At 42.8% G+C, this 23,622-nt stretch overlaps 1 protein-coding gene across 4 annotated transcripts in view; it reads right to left on the bottom strand.

The window, feature by feature from the left end:
- Window positions 1-1,504: 1,504 nt before the first annotated feature.
- The window catches only part of LOC124720463 (26S proteasome non-ATPase regulatory subunit 10-like), a 116,550-nt gene continuing 94,432 nt past the window's right edge, over window positions 1,505-23,622 (bottom strand). For 3 of the 4 annotated variants that reach the window (XR_007006166.1, XR_007006167.1, XR_007006164.1), the window contains one exon: window positions 9,726-10,765. The gene's annotated coding sequence lies outside the window, so the exon portion shown is untranslated. Of the gene's footprint in view, window positions 1,654-9,725; window positions 10,766-23,622 lie in introns of those variants that run through there. The other variant, XR_007006165.1, reaches the window with a different exon arrangement.

Genomic DNA, 23,622 nt, shown 5'->3' on the forward strand with positions numbered 1-23,622 from the left:
CCTCATGAGATAAGCCTCTACATCCTTACAAATGTCCTCTAGCCATCCCTGTTTAGCCATTTTGCACTTCCTGTCGATCTCATTTTTGAGATGTTTGTATTCCTTTTTGCCTGCTTCACTTGCTGCATTTTTGTATTTTCTCCTTTCATCAATTAAATTCAGTATCTGTTCTGTTACCCAAGGATATCTACTAGCTCTCGTCTTTTTACCTACTTGATCCTCTGCTGCCTTCACTATTTCATCTCTCAGAGCTACCCATTCTTCTTCTATTGTATTTATTTCCCCCATTCCTGTCAATTGTTCTCTTATGCTCTCCCTGAAACTCTGTACAACCTCTGGTTCTTTCCATTTATGCAGGTCCCATCTACATAAAATCCCACCTTTTTGCATTTTTTTCAGTTTTAATCTACAGTTCATAACCAATAGATTGTGGTCAGAGTCCTTACACCCTTCTTACATGATTCTTGAACCATGTGTTAGCTATGATTAAGTTGTGCTCTGTGCAAAATTCTACCAGATGGCTTCCTCTTTCATTTCTCTCCCCCAATCAATATTCACCTACTATGTTTCCTTCTCTCAATTTTCCTACTCTTGAATTCCAGTCACCCATGACTATTAAATTTTCGTCCCCCTTCACTACCAGAATAATTTCTTTTATCTCATCATACATTTCATCAATTTGTTCATCATCTGCAGAGCTGGTTGGCAAATAAACTTGTACTACTGTAGTAGGCGTGGGCTTCGTGTCTATCTTGGCCATAATAATGCGTTCACTATGCTGTTTATAGTAGCTTACCCGCACTCCTATTTTTTTTATTCATTATTAAACCTACTCCTGCATTACCCCTATTTGATTTTGTATTTATAACCCTGTATTCACCTAACCAGAAGTCTTGTTCCTCCTGCCACCGAACTTCACTAATTTCCACTATACCTAACTTTAACCTATCCATTTCCCTTTTTAAATTTTCTAACTTACCTGCTCGATTAAGGGATCCTAACATTCCACGCTCCGATTCGTAGAACGCCAGTTTTCTTTCTCCTGACAAGGACGTCCTCCTGAGTAGTCCCCGCCCGGAGACCCGAATGGGGGACTATTTTACCTCCGGAATATTTTACCCAAGAGGACGTCATCATCATTTACCCATACAGTAAAGCTGCATGCCCTCGGGAAAAATTATGGCTGTAGTTTCCCCTTGCTTTCAACCATTCGCAGTACCAGCACAGTAAGGCCATTTTGGTTAGTGTTACAAGGCCAGATCAGTCAATCATCCAGACTGTTGCCCCTGCAACTACTGAAAAGGCTGCTGCCCCTCTTCAGGAACCACAAGTTTGTCTGGCCTCTCAACAGATACCCCTCCGTTGTGGTTGCACCTATGGTTTGGCTATCTGTATCGTTGAAGCACGCAAGCCTCCCCACCAACGGCATGGTCCATGGTTCATGCGGGGGGGGGGGGGGGGGGCATGATAGACGTAAAAATAATGAGCACAGTTTTCAGTGCACGTATTATAACAGTAGGTTTTATTATCAGCAGAATCATCCACAACCACAGATTATCATGAATGAACCAGACAGTCGGTATCATCCTCAGCCAAATACGCCAGGACTAAGTAACAGAAGAGTACAGATAGTTGAAATGCCGCAGCATCCTCCTGCAAATAACAGCACGTTAGAAAGAATTTGACTAGATACAGTACATGTTGCATCTTCCAGCAACGTAAGCAATACTTTTGATACACATAATATTGTTCACGAAAATGTTATTACTTTTGACGACATCCGAGACACATTTTTACATAAAAAACTAGTTATACAAAAAAACCATATCCCACCCTGTTATTGAAGTAAAGATTGGATCATCCAAATTTTCAGCAGTAATCGATTCTGGATCACCCATGTCAGTTATAAATCAAGAAACTTTAAATGAATGTAACTAAGAGAATACCTATCCTACGTTACCACTAGGCAAAACTAAAGTAAAAGGAGCAGTATCTGTAAAGGAGAAGATGTAAAATTACACACTTATCATTTTGTATTGCAGGTCATACGTTCCATACAAATTTTTGGATTGTTCTCTTATTGACAACAGACGTTATTTTAGGTACGAATTTTCTGTTACAACATGACGCAATTATTGATTTACAAAATTCCTATTTAATGTTAAAGAATGATAAGGTACAACTGGCATTAGAATTTCAGTACACTTTATCTGCAGAAGAACAAACAATTAATCGAACAGAGCTCATTTCTACATTGCGTAACACAGACTGTCATTCCACATTCTTCACAGATACATATGTACACAACTACAATACACCAGACGAAGCCGACTATGACGTTATGCAAATGATTTCTGATAAAGTAAAACAGAGTAATGCAAATACAGATGACGAACGTACTCAACTACGAAAAATTCTTTCACAGCAAGCTCCAATTTTTGACAACATCCCAGGTATTATGTCCGGTTTTATGTATGAATTTCAAATTAAGGGGCTCCGGAACGCCCTATACTTGCAATGTTAAAATAACGCTTATAAATTACATCTTTCCTCACAAAGTATTTGAGGTAGGAAGTTGAACTTTTTACAGATTATTTATTGGAATATGGGCTACAACTTAACACAGGGATTTTACAAAATTTTAGTTCAGTTATTAAAGATGATTTTTTTTCAATTGTAATGAAAATTCACATTTTTTTGCAATTTTTTATTTATATATTCAAAAATATACAGTTTTTTGGAAAAAGGCTGTGTTAAATTATGCAGAAGTTACTGTGTAACATTTACTGAAAGTTTAAAAACAAATATGTTTGGAGGATCCTTAGAAAACATGTAATTAGTATGAGAAAATAAAAGTTTTGGGAATCGAGCGACAAAGATTGGATTAAGTTTTTAGTGCATTCCAGGTCCATAGGATGGATTATCTTCATCCTCTGCAAACTCCTCCTCCAGCTTCCTCCTCCTGTTTACTCTTGCTTGTATTTCTAGACTCTTTACAGCCCTGTCTGCAGCCCGAAGGCGTTCCTTGTCTAAAGCAAGCATCGCTCGTACCATGTTAGAACCTTTCTTCATTCCCATATTTCTAAATACCTTGCACCTTACAATGTTGCCATCATTGAAAGTCGCAACAGCATCATACACACCAAAGTGAAGTGTTTCTATTCCAACAAATACAGTCTTGGGGATTCTCGACCATATAACACTATTTACACTTTCATTGGGGTTTTGAGTTTTTCCGTGAATACACTTTTTCAACAGTTCAGGTGCTGCTAAGTCTCTGAAAATAGGTTACCCATAACACATACTTTATCTCACATCACTAAAATGTACCTGATGAACACGGACGTTAATAATAACACCATTTGACAGCAGTTTAACAGCGCCACAGTGGGTCACGCCCATGTAGAACACATTTCAAAAAAAATTTAAAAATACTTGTAGTCTTCGGAATTGAATAAATTATATATCTATTAAAAGGTAATAGTCTGCAGATTCAGAAAACGCAAAAAAGTAAAAATTGAACTTTTCATGACTTTGAGCCTTTGAGCCTTTTGAAATGTGTTCTACATGAGCGTGACCCACTGTGGCGCTGTTAAACTGCTGTCAAATGGTGTTATTATTAACGTCCGTGTTCATCAGGTACATTTTAGTGATGTGAGATAAAGTATGTGTTATGGGTAACCTATTTTCAGAGACTTAAACAGCACGACACATTTAAAGCCAAACATTATCCTATTCAATATATCCACAGAGAACAAGTAAAGAAAGAATTTACAGGTATGCTTCACTGAGGTACACTCCTGGAAATGGAAAAAAGAACACATTGACACCGGTGTGTCAGACCCACCATACTTGCTCCGGACACTGCGAGAGGGCTGTACAAGCAATGATCACACGTACGGCACAGCGGACACACCAGGAACCGCGGTGTTGGCCGTCGAATGGCGCTAGCTGCGCAGCATTTGTGCACCGCCGCCGTCAGTGTCAGCCAGTTTGCCGTGGCATACGTAGCTCCGTCGCAGTCTTTAACACTGGTAGCACGCCGCGACAGCGTGGACGTGAACCGTATGTGCAGTTGACGGACTTTGAGCGAGGGCGTATAGTGGGCATGCGGGAGGCCGGGTGGACGTACCGCCGAATTGCTCAACACGTGGGGCGTGAGGTCTCCACAGTACATCGATGTTGTCGCCAGTGGTCGGCGGAAGGTGCACGTGCCCGTCGACCTGGGACCGGACCGCAGCGACGCACGGATGCACGCCAAGACCGTAGGATCCTACGCAGTGCCGTAGGGGACCGCACCGCCACTTCCCAGCAAATTAGGGACACTGTTGCTCCTGGGGTATCGGCGAGGACCATTCGCAACCGTCTCCATAAAGCTGGGCTACGGTCCCGCACACCGTTAGGCCGTCTTCCGCTCACGCCCCAACATCGTGCAGCCCGCCTCCAGTGGTGTCGCGACAGGCGTGAATAGAGGGACGAATGGAGACGTGTCGTCTTCAGCGATGAGAGTCGCTTCTGCCTTGGTGCCAATGATGGTCGTATGCGTGTTTGGCGCCGTGCAGGTGAGCGCCACAATCAGGACTGCATACGACCGAGGCACACAGGGCCAACACCCGGCATCATGGTGTGGGGAGCGATCTCCTACACTGGCCGTACACCACTGGTGATCGTCGAGGGGACACTGAATAGTGCACGGTACATCCAAACCGTCATCGAACCCATCGTTCTACCATTCCTAGACCGGCAAGGGAACTTGCTGTTCCAACAGGACAATGCACGTCCGCATGTATCCCGTGCCACCCAACGTGCTCTTAAGGTGTAAGTCAACTACCCTGGCTAGCAAGATCTCCGGATCTGTCCCCCATTGAGCATGTTTGGGACTGGATGAAGCGTCGTCTCACGCGGTCTGCACGTCCAGCACGAACGCTGGTCCAACTGAGGCGCCAGGTGGAAATGGCATGGCAAACCGTTCCACAGGACTACATCCAGCATCTCTACGATCGTCTCCATGGGAGAATAGCAGCCTGCATTGCTGCGAAAGGTGGATATACACTGTACTAGTGCCGACATTGTGCATGCTCTGTTGCCTGTGTCTATATGCCTGTGGTTCTGTCAGTGTGATCATGTGATGTATCTGACCCCAGGAATGTGTCAATAAAGTTTCCCCTTCCTGGGACAATGAATTCACGGTGTTCTTATTTCAATTTCCAGGAGTGTATAATGACAAAAAAAGCGAATGGGTGGCAGCTGTCATTATGACATTATGATTCTGAGTGTGGCTTTCCAGCAGGGATACGACTTCCTCAAATCATGCCCTGAAATGAGATCCATCCTTCATGAAATCCTCCCCACTCCACCAAGAGTGTCTTTCTGCCATCCACCTAACCTTCGTAACTTCCTGGTTCATCCCTATGAAATCCCCAAACGACCTTCCCTACCCTCTGGCTCCTCCCTTTGTAACCACCCCCAGTGTTCCATCCACCCTCCCACCACCACCTACTCTAGTCCTGTAACCCAGGATTGGAATGACTCCTTACTCTCTCCCTTAAAACCCACATCCTTTCGACTTTCCCTCTCCTTCTCTCTTTCCTGATGAAGCAACTGTGGGTTGCAAAATATATATATATATATATATATATATCATGACATGGCATTGCTGATGTCCAGATTTACCAGTTTAGATTCATGGTCAGTTAAGTGTTGAAAGGTTACATATGAGTCACAATTTTATTGAGAGGTTAGTCACATTTTATGATTCTGAGGTTATAGAAGTAAACTGTTGGGAGGTTACAAAGTAAATGATCCATATCTTCCTTATCCTATGGTGACGTTTTTATCACTTTGCATGTCTCATTTAGTACTTGTACCTCTGGGCAATGGTGAGCTTGTTTCTTAAACCTTTGCGAGGACTTGATGGTATCACGCTATCAGTCTTGTTTTTCTATTTTGTTGTGGTGATACCTTTATCCGATGGAGCAACTTCAGAAGTAAGTGTAGGTGGTGCTGCCTGAGTGGGCGCACCACATTGATGATACGGCTTTAGCTGATCGAAGTGTACTATTGTAGTATGATCCGGTAACTGGATTTTGGTATTTATCAGGGAGTCAATGCATGGTAGACAGAAGGGGTCCTAACACCGAGGAGTGAACTTTTTGGTTCGTCCCATCTTTATTACAGGTATTCAGAGCAATACCATATTACTGGGTTTATGTTGAGGGAGTGTAGTGCCTTTGATGCTGCATTCTAGCTGTCTTTGTGTAGCTTTTCAGTTCTTCCTGCTAATGCATTTTATAATTACGAACAAATAAGTAAATGATTCATATCTTCCTTATCCTATGGTGACATTCTTATCACTACGTCCATCTAAATTTGTCCATGGATCCCAGGGCGAATCTGTGCTTGTTTCATAAACCATATCAAGGACAGGATGGTATTACCCTATCATTCTTCTATTTCTGTCTTGTTGTGGTGATACCTTTATCGGTCAGATCAGTTTTAGAGGTAGGAGCAGGTTTCTCAGCTTGAGGGTGCCCAGCTGGTCCATGATACAGCTTTAGCCAATCAAAGCGTAGAATTGTATGATTCGGTAACTGAATTTCAGCATTCACCGGGAAATTGTTGCTGTGATCTAGCTGTGTTTGTGTGGCTTTTCAGTTCTTTCCTGCTAATGCGTTTTAAAATTACAAACAAATACAAGTAAGTAAATTATCCTTATCTTCCTTATCCTATGGTAATGTTCTTAGCACTATACACGTCTCATTTTGTCCATGGACCTCAGGGTGAAGATGAGCTTGTTTCCTAAACCATAGCGAGGACATAATGATAGCACCATATCTTTCTTCTTTTTCTGTTTTGTTGTGGTGACACCTTTATCCATCAGAGCAACTTTAGAGGCAGGAGCAGGCGGCGCTGACTGAGCGAGCTCAACCAGTCTGTGAAACAGGTTTAGCTGATCAAAGTGTACTATTGTAGTATGATCCGGTAACTGAATTTCGGCATTCAGAGGGAGGTGATGCGGAATGGAATACCAAGGAGTGAACTATTTAGTTCGTCCTTTTTTTCTATGGGATTTCGGAGCAATATCAGGTTTACATTGAGGGAGTGTAGTGCCTTTGTTGCTGTGTTGTAGTTGTTTTTGTGTGGCTTTTCAGTTATTTCCCGCTAATGCATTTTTTAAGTACAAACATGTAAGTATATGACCACTATCTTCTATTTCCCATGATGACATTCTTACCACTACGCACGTATCATTTAGTCCATGGACCTCGGGGCATAGAGGTGCTTGTTCCTTAAAAAATAGCGCCTAAGTGACGATATCACCATATCTTTCATCATTTTCTGTTTTTTTTTGTGATGGTACCTTTACTTGTCGGTGCAAATTTAGAGGTAGGAGCAGGTGGTGCTGCATGAGGGGGCACAGTTGATCCATGAGAAGGCTTTAGCCGACCAAAGTGTACTATTGTAGTACTATCCGGTAACTGAATTTTGGTATTCACCGGAAAGGTAATCCCCAGTAGAGAGAAGGGTCCTTCATACTGAGGAGTGAAATTCTAAGTGCATCCATTTTTTTACTGCAGGATTTCAGACCAATACCAGTTCACCAGGTTCATATTGGGGGAGCGTAGTGCCTTTGTTGCTGCATTCTAGCTGTTATTGTGTGACTTTTCTGTTCTGCCCTGCTAATGCATTTCATAATTACAGACAAATCAGTATATGATATTTGTCTCCCTTATTCTATAGCGACATTCTTACCACTACACATGTGTCATTCAGTCCATGAAACTCAGGGCATAGGGGTGCTTGTTTTTTAAAGCACAATGAGTATGTGATGGTATCACCCTATCTTTTTTGTTTTTATGTTTTGTTGTGGTGATACCTTTACCCGTTGGAGCAACTTTAGAGATACGAGCAGGTGGTGCTGCTGGTGGGGGCGCAGCTGGTCTGTCAAATGGCTTTTGCCAAACAAAGTGTGCTGTTGTAGTACGATCCACTGACTGAATTTTGGTATTCGCTGGTTAGGTGATGCGCAATAGAGAAAAGGAGCCCTCATAGTGAGGAGTGAACTTTTAGTTTGTTCCTTTTTTACTGCGGGTTTTCGGAACTAAAGCATATCACCGGATTTATATTGAGGGAGTGAGTGCCTTTGTTGATTCGTTCTAGCTCTGTTTGTGTGACTTTCAATTCTTTCCTGCTAATGCATTTTATAATTACAAACAAATAAGTAAATTATCCTTGTCTTCATTATCCTATGGTGACATTCTTACCACTACGTGCATCTCTTTATGTCCATGGATCTCAGGACGTGGGAGTGTTTGTTTCTTAACATGAGGGTATCATCACATCCTTCTTCATTTTCTGTTTTGTTGTGGTGGTACCTTTAACTGTGGAGGGACTTCAATACATCTTTTACAATTTATAGTATAAGTGCCCTAAGTATGAACCAGCTTCCAATACACATTGCATGACGCAATGTAAACTGTGGTTATGGTGGTCGAATTGGGCAGCACCTTGGGTTGAACAGTGAGCAGTCATCCGTTCCACAGTACAAATTGATAGTGCCAAGGGAGGAAATTGGAGGCAGCTTTGCCTGGAATTTTGCCTCAGATGTGGATTTGGCTGCTGCTTGGTACTCTCTGCAATAATGAATGGCTCTAATATGTTGAATAATCATTGGAAAGAAGAAATTTTATAGAACATTCAAACATCAAGAGCTGTGAGTACAGTTAGCTGCCACATCTCTTGCTACCAAAACTTCGCCACTGCTCCACCAGCAATAATGAATGGCTCTAATATGTTGAATAATCATTGGAAAGAAGAAATTTTATAGAACATTCAAACATCAAGAGCTGTGAGTACAGTTAGCTGCCACATCTCTTGCTACCAAAACTTCGCCACTGCTCCACCAGCAATAATGAATGGCTCTAATATGTTGAATAATCATTGGAAAGAAGAAATTTTATAGAACATTCAAACATCAAGAGCTGTGAGTACAGTTAGCTGCCACATCTCTTGCTACCAAAACTTTGCCACTGCTCCACCAGCTTCATGCATACTGATATGTATCAGAGCTTGGACCAGTCAATTTGTGTGTGATTTTAATAACAATCCAAATGCTATAAGTCTGTGTTTGGGATCGTATTTTCTCTCCTGATCATGAACCTATGCAGGATCCCCTCGTAAGTGTTACTAAAACCGAGCACCCTGTTTCAAATGAACTATTATTGATTATTTATGTTCTTCAAACATGCAAGAACGAGCAAAAGTTGAAGTTAAAACTACAAAACTGAAGTTAGTTAGAATTTTGCTGAAGTTCTCTCAGATTAGTACAAAGTATCGTTTTGCAAAATTCTGTGTCAGATTGTGCATATGTTGCTGTCTAAAATACCTGCTTCACAGGTTATGAAAAAGGCAAATAAGTTGAACTCGTTTGAAACATAATTTAAACTTGATTACTATCGTGAATGATTTTTTTATGTTAATTGAGCTCAGTTTTTAATAATTAGTCTTGACAAATAAAATATAAACTATCCCAAGTGAAGTTAGGAAGTGACTTCGTTTAAATTAAATTTTGCTGCTGAAATAATCATAGTGTTTGTTGAGTGATGCTATACCAGTTTATGGGTCCCCACCACATTATTCTCATATTAGAAAAATAATTGGAATATTAGCGCTACTAAGGAAAACAAATATAAGCAGAGGGATATGAACAGTGTTATTCTGGTATCATTTATCTTTATTTGTGGTTTTTACATGCCAGTCAAAACAGAGGCCCCACAGGTACATCTTTAGTCCTCCACTTCCTGCATTGACATTTCAGCACTGGTTCAATTCTTGAGTGTAACTGTTATTAGTGTAAGGTGGCTATAATTTCGCACGTTACAAGCACTCATCCACATACTTTGCCGTGATCTACAAACGCAATTAGGTATCATGTGATAGGTTGTACACAGTATATATGAATATATAAAGCAGACTGACATTGTCCGTACGTCTTGTAAATAATTGTTAACGCTTATTGCATGAAAAATGATGGAGTGTCTTTATTATGAAAATGGCCTAATGAATGATTTCTTATTATGTAGAATCCCATCAGCGGCAGACATACCAAACCAAAGGCTATCGACAGTGAATTCCCCACAAGGAATATTATCCAACTGTGGATCAGGTAATATCTGCACATTTCTTCCAAAGCAATACTTCCTGCACATACTATACTCCAAGGTATTGGCGCATAGAGCACCTGAGGATAGGATTCAGAAGGCAGTAGTAGATCGTTAGGAAACTAGATGTCGAATGAATGTATACATTTGGTAGCAGAATGAATTTAGCCACTTACAGCTGAGAAGTGTGAGGGCAGTATCAATCAGTACCAACGTAGATAACTCAGGTGCACCTGCCATACAATACATGATCTCACAACACAGGCTCTGTATTATACCCATCTTCATCATGCATGGATTGTATCATACCTAAAGGAACATCCTGACAAATGCTGAATGAGTTGACTGCCATTCAGACCACGAGGCACAGGCTGATGTTTGCCATCTGCATGTGGGCTAGATGGCTATTTACGGCTATGTGGCACTACCTCTGCACCATATCGTCCAGCAGCTGCATGGGGCACTGCTCGTGCTGCTTGATAGTTTCCAGTGGCAGGTCTTCCAGTGGGCACATTGGGTGGTCACGACATTTGCCAACAGCCGCATGCAACTAGTGTCGACTTAGAGTGTAGCTTTACTTCAGTCTCCCAGCTGCTACTCTTCATCTGCAAAACAATCACAGGAAGTAAGTGGTCTTCAAAGAATAATGGTAGTCCTCTGGACAACAAGTCAGGGTGTCATTTAATTAAATCATCAGTGATTAGCGGTTAGAATAAAAGACAACCTATGAATAGCCAGTAGTAATTAGACAGAATGATGTAAGGTAGAATGTCAAAACAAATTTTAATTTTCAGAAAGACGTGTCAGCGATTTGTTGAATTAATAGTGCCCAGGTCTATTTGACCTGAAGTGTATCTGAGAATACCCCATATCCATCTTTATTTCGCATAACTTAGTAATAAACAGGTTTTATTGATATATTTGCACTGAATCTGACAAAAAGGATTGTTTTCAGTACTGTATTGCTTAATTTTAGTATTGCACCGTTTGAGTAGTGACTCCATGGCAACACACTTACAATGTAAACGAGCTATTAGCGATGTGTGTGGTTGCATAAACGTCCGTAGACAGGACAAAAAATGAAAGAGAGAATGAGAGCATCCCTGCGTGACAGAGAAATGTCCTGAGCTCGCAGCCAGGGTCTGCGACACGCCACGTACTGGACTTGAGAATGCGCAAGAGGAAATGTGTGCCGTCGTCCTTCAATCAGCTGTGCAGTCTCCAATCAAAGATGTTCATGAATGAGCAGCTGAACCTAGCACTGTAGTGAGCAACACGCGATCGCACTAGAAAAGGTTTGAAAATTAAAGGATCTAGGCTATTTGTGACTCTTTTATCTGACAAAGTACATGGAGTTACGAGTGCAGTGCTCTGTTGGCAGAATTTCTCCATCTCTTGCTCAAGAGTGTCACCCATACAAATTTTAAATAAAAGCCCCGACCACATGCAAAGGGTAATCTAGGAGCTACCATTTGTATTTCAATATAGTTTTTAGTAACAGAAAGATTTATTCATGTTGAAAGTCTGTGTGTACAAATTACCAGTTCTCCAGCCATAGACACTCAGTACTCAGCTGTGCGAAGCTGGAGTAGGTCGCTAGTTTTCTAATAAATGTACAATTATCGCAGTTTGCACTGAAGGTACACCGTTTTCTAATCTAAAGAAAATCACCAATATGTGCAAGAGTTGGGAAGGAAACTGCTACATCTTATGTCATCATGACGCCTGTTCAAGCCACATTTATGGAATGGTAAGTGAATTTAATTATCAGGAAGTCGTTTCCGAATGTATTTGTATGGAGTGTAGCCATGTATGGAAGTGAAACACGGACGATAAATAGTTTAGACCAGAAGAGAATAGAAGCTTTCGAAATGTGGTGCTACAGAAGAATGCTGAAGATTAGATGGGTAGATCACATAACTAATGAGGAGCTATTGAATAGAATTGTGGAGAAGAGGAGTTTGCGGCACAACTTGACTAGAAGAAGGGATCGGTTGGTAGGACATGTTCTGAGGCATCAAGGGATCACCAATTTAGTACTGGAGGGCAGGGTGGTGAGTAAAAATCGTAGAGGGAGACCAAGAGATGAATACATTAAGCAGATTCAGAAGGATGTAGGCTGCAGTAGGTACTGGGAGATGAAGAAGCTTGCACAGGATAGAGTAGCATGGAGAGCTGCACCAAACCAGTCTCAGGACTGAAGACCACAACAACAACAACAACAACAACAAGTGAATGGAATTTTTTAATTGACCTAATTGAGAATCTTGTTCATACTTCAGCTAAAAGACAAGGAGATCATAGACCATGTGTGGTTACAGTATGACAGAGCTTCAGGAATCTTCGCTATTATGGTACATGAGTTTTTTAATGAACACTTTTGCCCAGAGTTGGGTATGGTTCTACTACATCTCCAGCCGCCATTTAAACGTGCACCTGGAATTCTGGACCTAACAATACCAATAACTCACTATGAGGAACAATTAAGTACCATGTGGCTCCACATTCCAAAACAAATGAGAAATTGCCCAAAGGCGTTCAGAAAGCCTTCCAAATGCAGCTCCACTGCGACTAGGCCCAATGCCGAAATTCAAATGTGTGACAACACCCACAAGCTCACCTCTTACACCATGTCAGTGGGTCCACCCTTTACTGTGTCGACAACTGGCGTTTTGAGACCTTTCGATGGCACTTGGTTGGTCGTGCACTTGACCTAATCCGCAAATAAGACCTTGTTCCGAAAAAGCTGGCATCTGGATCCAGCTCGTCTTGTAATTGGTGTCTGCTGTATGTTGGATTCCGCCATGAGGCCACGTCATTGGGAGCTCCTGCTGGGGTCAGCCACAGCCTGGATGGGCCGACATTCAAGCTAACGTCCTCGTAGCTCCTAGCCACTGGGGTCCATCAGTGTCCGCTTCCGTCTCTCGGTCACCAGTCCTAGACCCAATCCTGGAGCCCCACGCCAGCCCTTACCGACCACATTTACTAGATCAGAAGTGTTCCTTCTGATTCTGTAAGGGCAAAAAGATGCACAGTTAGTGAGGTCACTGCCAATGCTTCACTGACAACATTGCTGACACTGGTGCTTTCTTGCCTGCCATCCTAGCGTCAGTACCAACCTCTGCCTCCTGCAGACACTGTGAATGCTTGTCCATCCTACAAGCCAGTAAATTAATTCTCAGCACTGATTGCTTACATCTTCCATATGAAGCTACCACCTCCACCAGCGAACCACTCAATCACATCAAATCTACACCTTTATAAGTGCATCAGAACATATATTGGATACGTAGAATAGTGACGATTATAGTAGTTGTACAGCAATGGCGTACTACGAAAATGTGCAAGTGAGTGCCAACTTTCACTTTTATTGTGTATGGGCCTGTCCATTAACCTTGTGTCTTTCCTTTTTTTCTTTTCTGGGTGTGTTTTACACTTCATTTAGTATTAGATGGGCAAAACGGCATTAAGTGAAGAAGCATCAGCTCAGGAAACAATTCAGCACTTGCTGAATCAGTTACCTCAAATGCAGACTGACAACGAAGATTTACATATGGATGAAAGAAGGGAACAGTCCACATCTCCTCTATCCCCATCTGTTGTAGACTGCTTCATTAGTGGCTGCATTGTCAAGTAAATCTGGGAAGGATATTTTGGTTATTTTTTACAGTTTACACATGGCTGCAAAATTAGGAAATTGGAAACATCACTAATTGTTGAGGATGTTGAGACTGAAATTGGAAGGCGATGCTTAATTAAATATGCTGAATGAAAAGTTTGGAAATGCTCAATCTTTGCAGAATTTGCAGGAAAGATTATATACACACTTGACAGCAACGTTCACTGTGGATATTGTATCACAGACAGAGTCCCTTTGACTTTTCAGAGAAGTCACTAAACCTGCCCAAAGATGTAAACATCCATGCATGAGCAACACCTATTAGATGGAGGGGGTCTGACAGCCGATCAGTTCCAGTCATTCCACCATGAAGGAGGTATGCTGCTCTCATTGCCTGTGGTTCATCCGTGCCTAGATGGCCAATAACGTGGTTCGATCGCGTCCGCATTGTTACTTTGTGCCAGGAAGGGCTCTCAACAAGGGAAGTGTCCAGGCATCTCGGAGTGAACAAAATCGATGTTATTCAGACATAGAGGAGATACAGAGATACAGGAACTGTCGATGACATGCCTCGCTCAGGCCACCCAAGGGCTATTATTGCAATGGATGATCGCTGCCTACGGATTATGGCTCGGAAGAACCTTGACAGCAACGTCACCATGTTGAATAATGCTATTCATGTAGCCACAGCACGTCGTGTTACTACTCAAACTGTGCGCAATAAGCCTCATGATGCGCAACTTCACTCCTGACGCCCATGGCGAGGTCCATCTTCGCAACCAGAACACCATGCAGCGCAGTACAGATGGGCCCAACAACAAGCCGAATGGACCACTCAGCATTGGTATCAGCGATGAGTGTCTTATATGCCTTCAAACAGACGATAGTTGGAGATGCGTTTGGAGGCAACCCTATCAGGCTGAACGCCTTACACTGTCCAGTGAGTGCAGCAAGGTGGAGGTTCCCTGCTGTTTTGGGGTGGCATTATGTGGGGCCGATGTACGCCGCTGTTGGTCATGGAAGGCACTGTAACGGCTATACAATACATGAATGCCGTCCTCTAATCGATAGTGCAACCGTTTTGGCAGCATATTGGCAGTGCATTCGTCTTCATGGACGACAATTCGCGCTCCCATCGTGAATGACTTCCTTCAGGATAACGACATCGCTTGACTAGAGTGGTCAGCAAGTTCACCAGACATGAATCCTATCGGACATGCCTGGGATAGATTGAAAAGGGCTGTTTATGGATTATGTGACCCACCGACCACTCTGAGGGGCCTACGCCGAATCGCTGCGAGGAGTGGAACAACCGGGACGAACAGTGCCTTGATGAACTTGTGGCTAGTATGCCACGACGAATACAGGCATGCATCAATGCAAGAGGACGTGATTCTGGGTATTAGAGGCACTGGTGTGTACAGCAATCTGGACCATCACCTCTGAAGGTCTCGCTGCATGTTGGTACAACATGTAATATGTGGCTTACCTGAGCAATAAAAAGGGCGGAAATGATGTTTATGTTGATCTCTATTCCAATTTTCTGTACAGGTTCCAGAACTCTCGGAACCAAGGTGATGCTAAACTTTTTTTTGATGTGTATAGAAGAAAGAACACACCTAGATTCTATCATGAACTACTTAATGGCATAATTCAGAGGCAAGGAGAGTCTGTGGTGAGTTTTCTGGACCACACAACACGGATAAAAAAATAAATACGTTTGAACTGACAGAGGACAACAGCACCAATAAGATTATTTTGTGAGAGGCAGAGCACAGAGCACTAGATGCGTTTTTGCGAGGTTTGTCTACTGGGATGACGTGTAAAGTATGTATAGAGTTTCCTTAAACAGTAAATGAGGCTGTATCAGCCACAACAGCATTAGCAGAGGTTGATTCAGTGACAAAGCCCAAGGAGAGGAAAGTGGTTTTTAACACTGAGATGTATGTTACAGATGTGGTCAGCTAGGACACAGTCATCGTTACTGTAGGAAATAACAATATAAAATGTGTAATCAGTTTGGACACTCTGAACTTGATTGCTGGCGCTGTGGTACTTGAACACAAGGCGTCACAAGGTGGATCTCAAACCCAAAAATTAAACGAAAAATGAAAGATTGCAGGCACTGTGCGGTATTCCCAGTGAAAGTTAGCATGTAACAACACCATGTGGAAGCAGTGGGAGACCATCATTTAACTGGCGTTATAGGAGGAAAATGCGCAAATATTTCATAGATATGAGATCATAGGTATCCACAGCCAATCAAGGCACGCTTAGTGTAAAGAATTTCACCCCATCTCAGTGCAGTCAGTGGTGTGGTTGGGAGTATTATTCACTCAGTCAGTATGGCAGTTTTGACATTGACATTGGGGGGTGGGGGTGGGAATCAGACTTGTGTGGAAGTTCTCTTTAGCATAGGCTTAAGCTATGATATTCTACATCATTTAGATATTCCGACTGAACAACATGCCAGAGTCGATCTACAACAGTACATGGTGGAGCTGGATGGTGCATTGTTGTCGTCATTGTACTGCTTAAAGAAAGACACAAGGCACACCACAGGCACCAAAGACACTTGCTGAACAGAGTCCTTTATGTAGGTATCTTAGACCAGACTTGTGGGGTGTAATACTGAAGTGTACAGGAAAGATAGTAGGAGCTGACATGTCAATTATTGCTTTATGTATAGCTCAGCTCTTGATCGGAAATGAAGAACTGTTTAAGGCGCAGTTTGTTATACAATGCAGATTGAAACATGGCAGTATTGTGTCATCTCACTGTTAGTAAGTTTGCAGATTGTGATACTAATTGAGGTAAGGCTGTCGGTGAAATCTTATGTAGTTGGACGTGAAATTATATTATTATGAGATGGCGAAAACCGCATCACGATCCAAACTTGGTATAACAAGATATTTAAATTTTCATGGAGTGTAATAATCAAAATTGACAGTATCTGACTACAATCACAAGAAGACATCATCTTCCAATATGGAGAAGGCACGAACAAAACCACAAGTCACCACATTGGATTTTCAAGTGCAGTGTGGGGAAGTTTGGAGGGCTGAAGTAAGAATACTAGCAAGGGCAAAAATAAAAAGGAGGTATAGTTTACAGGGCAAGTACAAGAATCAAAGGCAGAGCTGGACACAAAGAAAAAATAGTCCATCAAAAATTGTCAGAGTTAAGAGGTAGGGAAAATTATTTCACATAGCATTCTGAGAGTGTCTCCACAGGAGTAATCAAGCAGGACAATTACATTATAGGAATCATTGATATTTGTAAAGTGGATTGTCGGACGTCACTTCAGTCCTTAGGAGTGGGGATGACAGATCAGAGAGATGTTGGGTGTTGGAAGAGGTCAAACCAGCATCAAACAGGCGCTACGCCATCTCAGTAAGTGGTACAATGCCGACTATATTGTCACTGATGACCTCTCAGTCACAACAGCAGACGTACATCATTTTGTGTCTTGGAAAATATCATGTTACTTGCTGCAAGCAGATCCAAAATTATTCTGGCGTTGTAGTCTGAAGACGCACGTGGCACAGAGCATCATATGCCTCACAGCATAGCAGCATTGTGGCAGTCTAGATTCATATAATCATAAGAGCAAAAAATTTATTCTTGACAGTAGCGCTATATTGATTGAAAGTAGTTGCTGTCATATGAACTCTATGAGTTCTAACGAACTAAGATTTAACATTGCATAATTGCTGTAACGAATGTACACCTACCAAATTGGAGGACACTATGCCTCAACTATGTGTCAAGATTTTACTAGATTTGTTTGCTCTTCATTTCCTTGTGTACCAACTTCTCTCAGAACATTATTGTGTTGGAGTACATCATTAATGGAATTCGTATGTTGAAGAGCAGGGGCCACTCTGGTGGCACTACACACAAAGAGGTACTGGCACTCTGCCAAACCATCTCAGTCCCCACACGTACGATGACTGCGATCCAATGCGGGAAACACAAGAGAAAGAAGACACAAGAAAATGGGGAACAAAATAGCACAAAAGACCAGATAAAAGGTAGGGAAAAGGAGGGGATGGGGATACCTGACTGTCAGGGAGACAAGGCTGAAAGCCTCCTAAACCAACCCCAGTGTTAAATGAGGTTCTCTGACAGGAAATTCAGATATTTAAATCTGGGAGGACAAACCACTCTCATGAAGAAAACTGAGAGAGATATAACGATGTGAGTGTCATTCGCTCACACCATGACAAGGAGACTTGGAGAAAATATTTATTGTGAAGGGCCAAAAGACGTGAACAGACCAGCAAAACATGGATCATTAGAATGGGAGTAAGGGTGGACATTAATGAGTAAAAAGTCATGGGGGAACCTTGTATGACCAATAAAAAGATGGAAAAGGATGGTAGATTCCTGCTGGAAGAGGCAAAAGGAAGAATGCCACATGACACGAGTCCTCTTAATTGCACATAGTTTATTAGATGGTGGTGGCCTGCATATAGCCAGTCCACGACTCAGTGAAAGTGGATTTCACATAAAATTGCATGTCTGTCCCTGGCGGGGTGACAGAGAATAAGGGGTAGGTGGCTGTCCCCCCCCCCCCCCCCCCCGCCCAAAAATTGGCAAGCTCTTTACCCAGGATACCCACACTGCTGGGAATCCAAAGGAAATCAACCGAATAAGCAGTATGGTCAAGACTGACAAGAAGGTCATGGATGGCAGAGACCAAGGGTCCCACGAACAGCATGTTCAATAGCTTGAAGGCCGCTCATTTAGTACATATATAACAAAATCAGGTGAAGGAGGACTGTCTGATAAGGCAAAGTGCCTGGTAAATGGCCATGAGTTCCACTTTAAACACCCCATACAGGGCAGACAAGAGACAGTGTTCCACTTCAACAGAAGATGTGAAGGCATATCCTACATATTCAGAAGACTAGAGCCATTGGTATAAAAAACAATAGTATCCCAAATCTTCCACGAAAGCAGACAGAGCAAACAACAGTGCACCATGAGAGTGACGAATTCCTTTGGATTCTAGGAGAGATCCACTCGAATCCTGGAGGAACTAATCAAGGGGGTAGGGTGCTTGGAAAAGAACGTGAGGAACAGGTCAAAGAGAGAAATAGCAATTGCAGTGAAGAGAAGCAAAGCAGAGCCCAAATGGTAAACCCATCGCAGGGCGGGCAGCAGGCAGGCAAAAACTCGAAGCTGTGAAAAGAAAGAGTAGGAGGGTTGAGCAGGGAAGGAATAGAAAGTGGTGTCATAGGAAACCAGGAGGTAGAACTGCCAAACCGAAAGGAGGAGCAGTCCAGCATCAACCAGAAGACTATCGACAGGTCTAATGTACAAGGCATTTGTGGCCAAATGGATATAATGACGGTAGACCATGTCAAAGAGGAAAGGGCAGCTGAGTCATAAACTTGACAACCATAGTCCACATATGAGAGAGCTAAGGCCTAATAAAGGTAGAGAAGAGTAGAGTAATCTGCACCCAAGATGTGTGGGCAAGGAATCTAAGGACATAGAGATTAAGGAAACAGCTAATCTTCAGAAGATGAATATGTGGCAATCAAAGTAAGCTTGTTGTCAAACAGAAGATCTATAAAATGGAACTGGGAACAACAGATAGGCACTGGGCATCAACATAGAGCTCTGGATTGGGATGGGCCATAGTATAGTGACTGAAATGCACTACCAACGATTTAAGCGGGAGGGAGAAGTATTGAAAACCATGTGGAAGTGTATTGGACAACACCTTGAAGCTGTCGATCACCAGATGCTACCGAGTAGGAACTAGCCCAGTTACAGAAATCATCCATATACAGAGCAGGGTAAATTGTGTGACAAAGTCCAGAAGCCCATTAATAGCTATGAGAAAAAGGACATTTAATATAGAACCCTGTGGAAAACTGTACTCCTGGTTCTGCAGAGAGCTGAGAACTGTGCCAACCCGAACTTGGAATGAAGGGTGAAACACGAACTGGCGAATAAAAATTGGAAGGGAGCCTGACGTCCCCACTCATGGAGTGTAACAAAGTTGTCATGGTGCCCAGCTGTGTCGCAGGCCTTGGGAAGATTGGAGAAAACTGTGACAAGATGGTGGCAGCTTACAAAAGGTCTCCCCTGTGGTTTCCAACGAAAGCAGATAGGCAACTGGAGACTGTTCCTTCCAAACGCCACACTGATAAGGAGACGAAACGCCCAGAGATGTGAGGAACCAACAGAGCTTTTGAGCCACAATCTGTTTAACTTACAGGGACATTGATCAGATTGATCAGCCAATAATGACTGAGGTGTGACAGGTCCCTATTGGTCTTTCGTTAGACACCCAGAGGAGATATTGTTGTTGTGGAGGACTGACGTTTTGAAGCACTTGGTTGTGGATGGAATTGGGGCCAGTGGCTGTTTTGTAGAAAGAGGAGACAGCAAAAAGGACCCCAATTCAGTATAGGTTCAGTGTAGGATTTTGCCTGACAAGGGATAAATCACAAGTGGGAAGCATCGACCCACTGTTTCTGGAGCACAAAGATGGCTGGATAGGAGGATGACGCTAAAACCATCGCAAAATGAGATACAAGTTGTTCCATGAGAACTGTTGGATCCATACAAAGGCCACCTAGGAGGTCAAGACCCATCATGGAAGATAGCCATTTGCAACCTTGGAGGGTGTGGAGCATGGTCTACACATGTGCCAAAGAGAGAGAAGAACCTAGGAAGAAGACAAAGCATGCCCAAAACATCTGACTGCTCTGTTTGATTAAGTAACAGGTTTCGACATGAAGGCATTTGATAGTAATACGAATGGCGAGGGACGGGTGCTACTCAAGATGCTGAAAGGCTTGATGGCGATCACAGATGAAGAATGCAATGTCTGTGTTCCATCATGGGACTGGCTGGCGGCGAAATTGGCCTGTCTAGTGGGGGACTGGCGAAAATGGTGGCGCTAATAATCTTACCAGATACATCACAGACAACTTCATCGATAATACGATACTACTTGATGAAGAGAGGGTAAACACGTCCTGGGAGGTATATAGAAACCAGTCAGGGCGATGGAAATTACTCTGGTGTAATCTAGCCATCAGGGGGTGAGAATAAAACGAAAGAATTAAGAGAGTGGTCGCTAGTACATAGGTTATCATGTGGAGTGAATTACTGACAGGAGAATGGAAGTGAGCAAAAGATCAATGGCTGAGAAAGTGCCATAAGCGACACTAAAATGGACCATGGATTAAGAAGGTATGGGGGCAGCTCCCAAAGGGTATGGAAGGGCAACCACAGGGGAAGAGAAAAGGAGAAAGGATGGTACTGTGGCGAAAAGGAGGGAGGAAGGGGAAAGGAATTAACAGAGACCAAATTAGATAGATGCCATAGACACAGGGTGAAGATGGTCATATTTCTGATGGCCATCAGTTAGGATAAACAATCAATGGACTTGTGCTCACGCATCTTATTTTCCTTCTTATGAACTGGACAATCCTGCGAACATGGAGGGTAATAGTCATGACAGTTAATGCACAAGGGTGGCGGAACACAGGAACACACCTTATGGAGTGCGCATCCACATTGCAAAAAGGGTCCTCTACACAATGGGATGGTTTGAGCCCAAAATGCGGACAGTGAAAACACCTCATGGGTGGCAGGATGTATGGCTTCATTTCACACTGTAAACCATAACCTATACATTCTCTAGTAGGATGTACACTTCAAACGCCAGATTACATGCACTGGTATTGATGTGATTGTGCGTACAGTCTTTTTGAACACACCAAACAAACTGAACGCCTGGCTGTTCCAGAGTGGGCCAGAGTTCCTCATCAGTTCAAGGATGAGGTGCATAAGAAAAATGACACCCTGAACCATATGCAAAGACTGGTGAGCAGTAATTTACACCGGGAGGTTGTCAAGATTGTCTCAGGCAGAAGGGCCACAGAGTGGTTGGCACAAAAGGTTTTGATCAATATTTAACCAAACTATGTCTTAGGCAGAATCCACTTTGCCAAACTTTTCTTTGATAGTTTCTACGAAAACTAATGGTTTGTCGGTGGTAAAAGTGTCCCCACTAGTCCTGGTCTCACGCCAAACCAACCAGTGAGCACAACCCTTCTCCCAGAGAGTGGCCAGGGAGTGAAGGCGACAGGGTCATAAGAACCAACATTTAAGAGATAGCCATAGATGAATAGCCAGCTTTTTGGAGCTTAATATGTTTCATAAGCACAGCATCCGGCCTGATGTTCCAGAATGACAAGCAACCACTCCTGGGCATACATAGGAAGGTAGCAGCTCAGGTATTAGAAGCATGATCACTGTGTTGTCAGGGGGTCTACCAAAGGAGTAAATAACAACCACACCACATAAACTGGCTACTGTGCCGGTTATATAGCATGAGAAGGACAACAGAATTGAGTAAAAGATGGAAGAGACAGTCAGGCCACATACTCAAAATACTACATAAGGTGTTGTTCTCCAGTTGGTTTACGCTATGGAGTCAAAATTTAGAAGGGCAGGTCAAACCCTAAGGAGACCAAAATGCCGAAAAAGAAAGATGAAACAAGAAGAAGAGGAACAAAATCGAAAGGGACAGCAGAACAAGGAGGATAGCTGGGCCGACAAACAAGGACACCAAGAAAGGATGAGGAGGGGGCAGAGGGGAAGGAATGAGGACAGGGAGGGGCATAGGGAAGGGCATGCAGCCCAGGAAGAAAGGAAGGGCCACAATAGCGTCATCCATGAACTCACAAGAGTGCCGTGAACTCCTGGTGGGGGGGGGGGGGGTGTGAGATGAGAAGGGGAAGTGGAATATCGTATTGTTTTAGTGGTAAATTTAAAACCTCAACCAATCAGTGCATGGTATTAAAATCATATGTAAAAACGGTGTCAAAATAACGTTATTCCTGACACACTTGTCACGAATTTCCTCTCCCATCTCCCTCCTTACTCCAGTCAATTATTACATTTAAGGTGATGGATGTAGACCAGTTTTGCCTTATACCTCATGCCTCCTGTTTCCAATATATCAGAATTTAGTACTAGAAAATTGCGCCGAATTCCATTATATACGTGAAAGGGCTCATGGCATTCGACCACCCACTCCTCTTCTCCAGAATAAAACGTGGAGTGGCTAGGGCTTCCTCACGGGTAGAAGGGCCGCCTGGTGCAAGTCTTTCTAGTTGACACCACTTCGTAGACTTGCACGTCGATGGGGATCAGATAATTATGATGAAGACAACACAACATTCAGTCCCTGGGCATAGGAAAGCTCCGACCTATCTGGGAATCGAATCCAGGCACCTCAGCATACTGTTCCATCGCACTGACCACTCACAGAATTGAAAGACCTCAATTACATTGTACCTCTATATGGGCTGTGCTCAGAAGTACCCAAATGACTTACATTATAAATCAAAAGCAAATAAGGGAAATGTACACACTTAGTATTTAACCGCTCATATTTAGGAGACGAAAAGGTTAAAATAAATTTTTTCCTGTACCAAATTACTGGTGGGTTATTTAGGAACAATATATTTCAGTTACAGATGTGAAACTTTTAGCACAAACCTTAAATGTCAACAAAGTAAACACTCTGTTCATACATACTTCTAGCTGTGTCATATAAGATTACATGACATGTTGTTAAAGAGTACTCACTAACATAAATCACAAGAAATTTCACTATGTCCTTCATGACATGTGCATCCTTAATGCCACCACTGCTAGCAAATATTACACTTGATCCAGTCTTCTGTGATAGGCTCCTTGTACATTTCACCACACCCTGTGCAATTCAAAACCCCTCCTTGGAAGCAAGTCGGTGTCAGGTTTTCCCTTACTTAGTTCTTCAGCATCCTCATGACCTGGGACATA

This window comes from Schistocerca piceifrons, chromosome 11 (assembly GCF_021461385.2).
Source record: "Schistocerca piceifrons isolate TAMUIC-IGC-003096 chromosome 11, iqSchPice1.1, whole genome shotgun sequence".
Taxonomy (NCBI): domain Eukaryota; kingdom Metazoa; phylum Arthropoda; class Insecta; order Orthoptera; family Acrididae; genus Schistocerca; species Schistocerca piceifrons.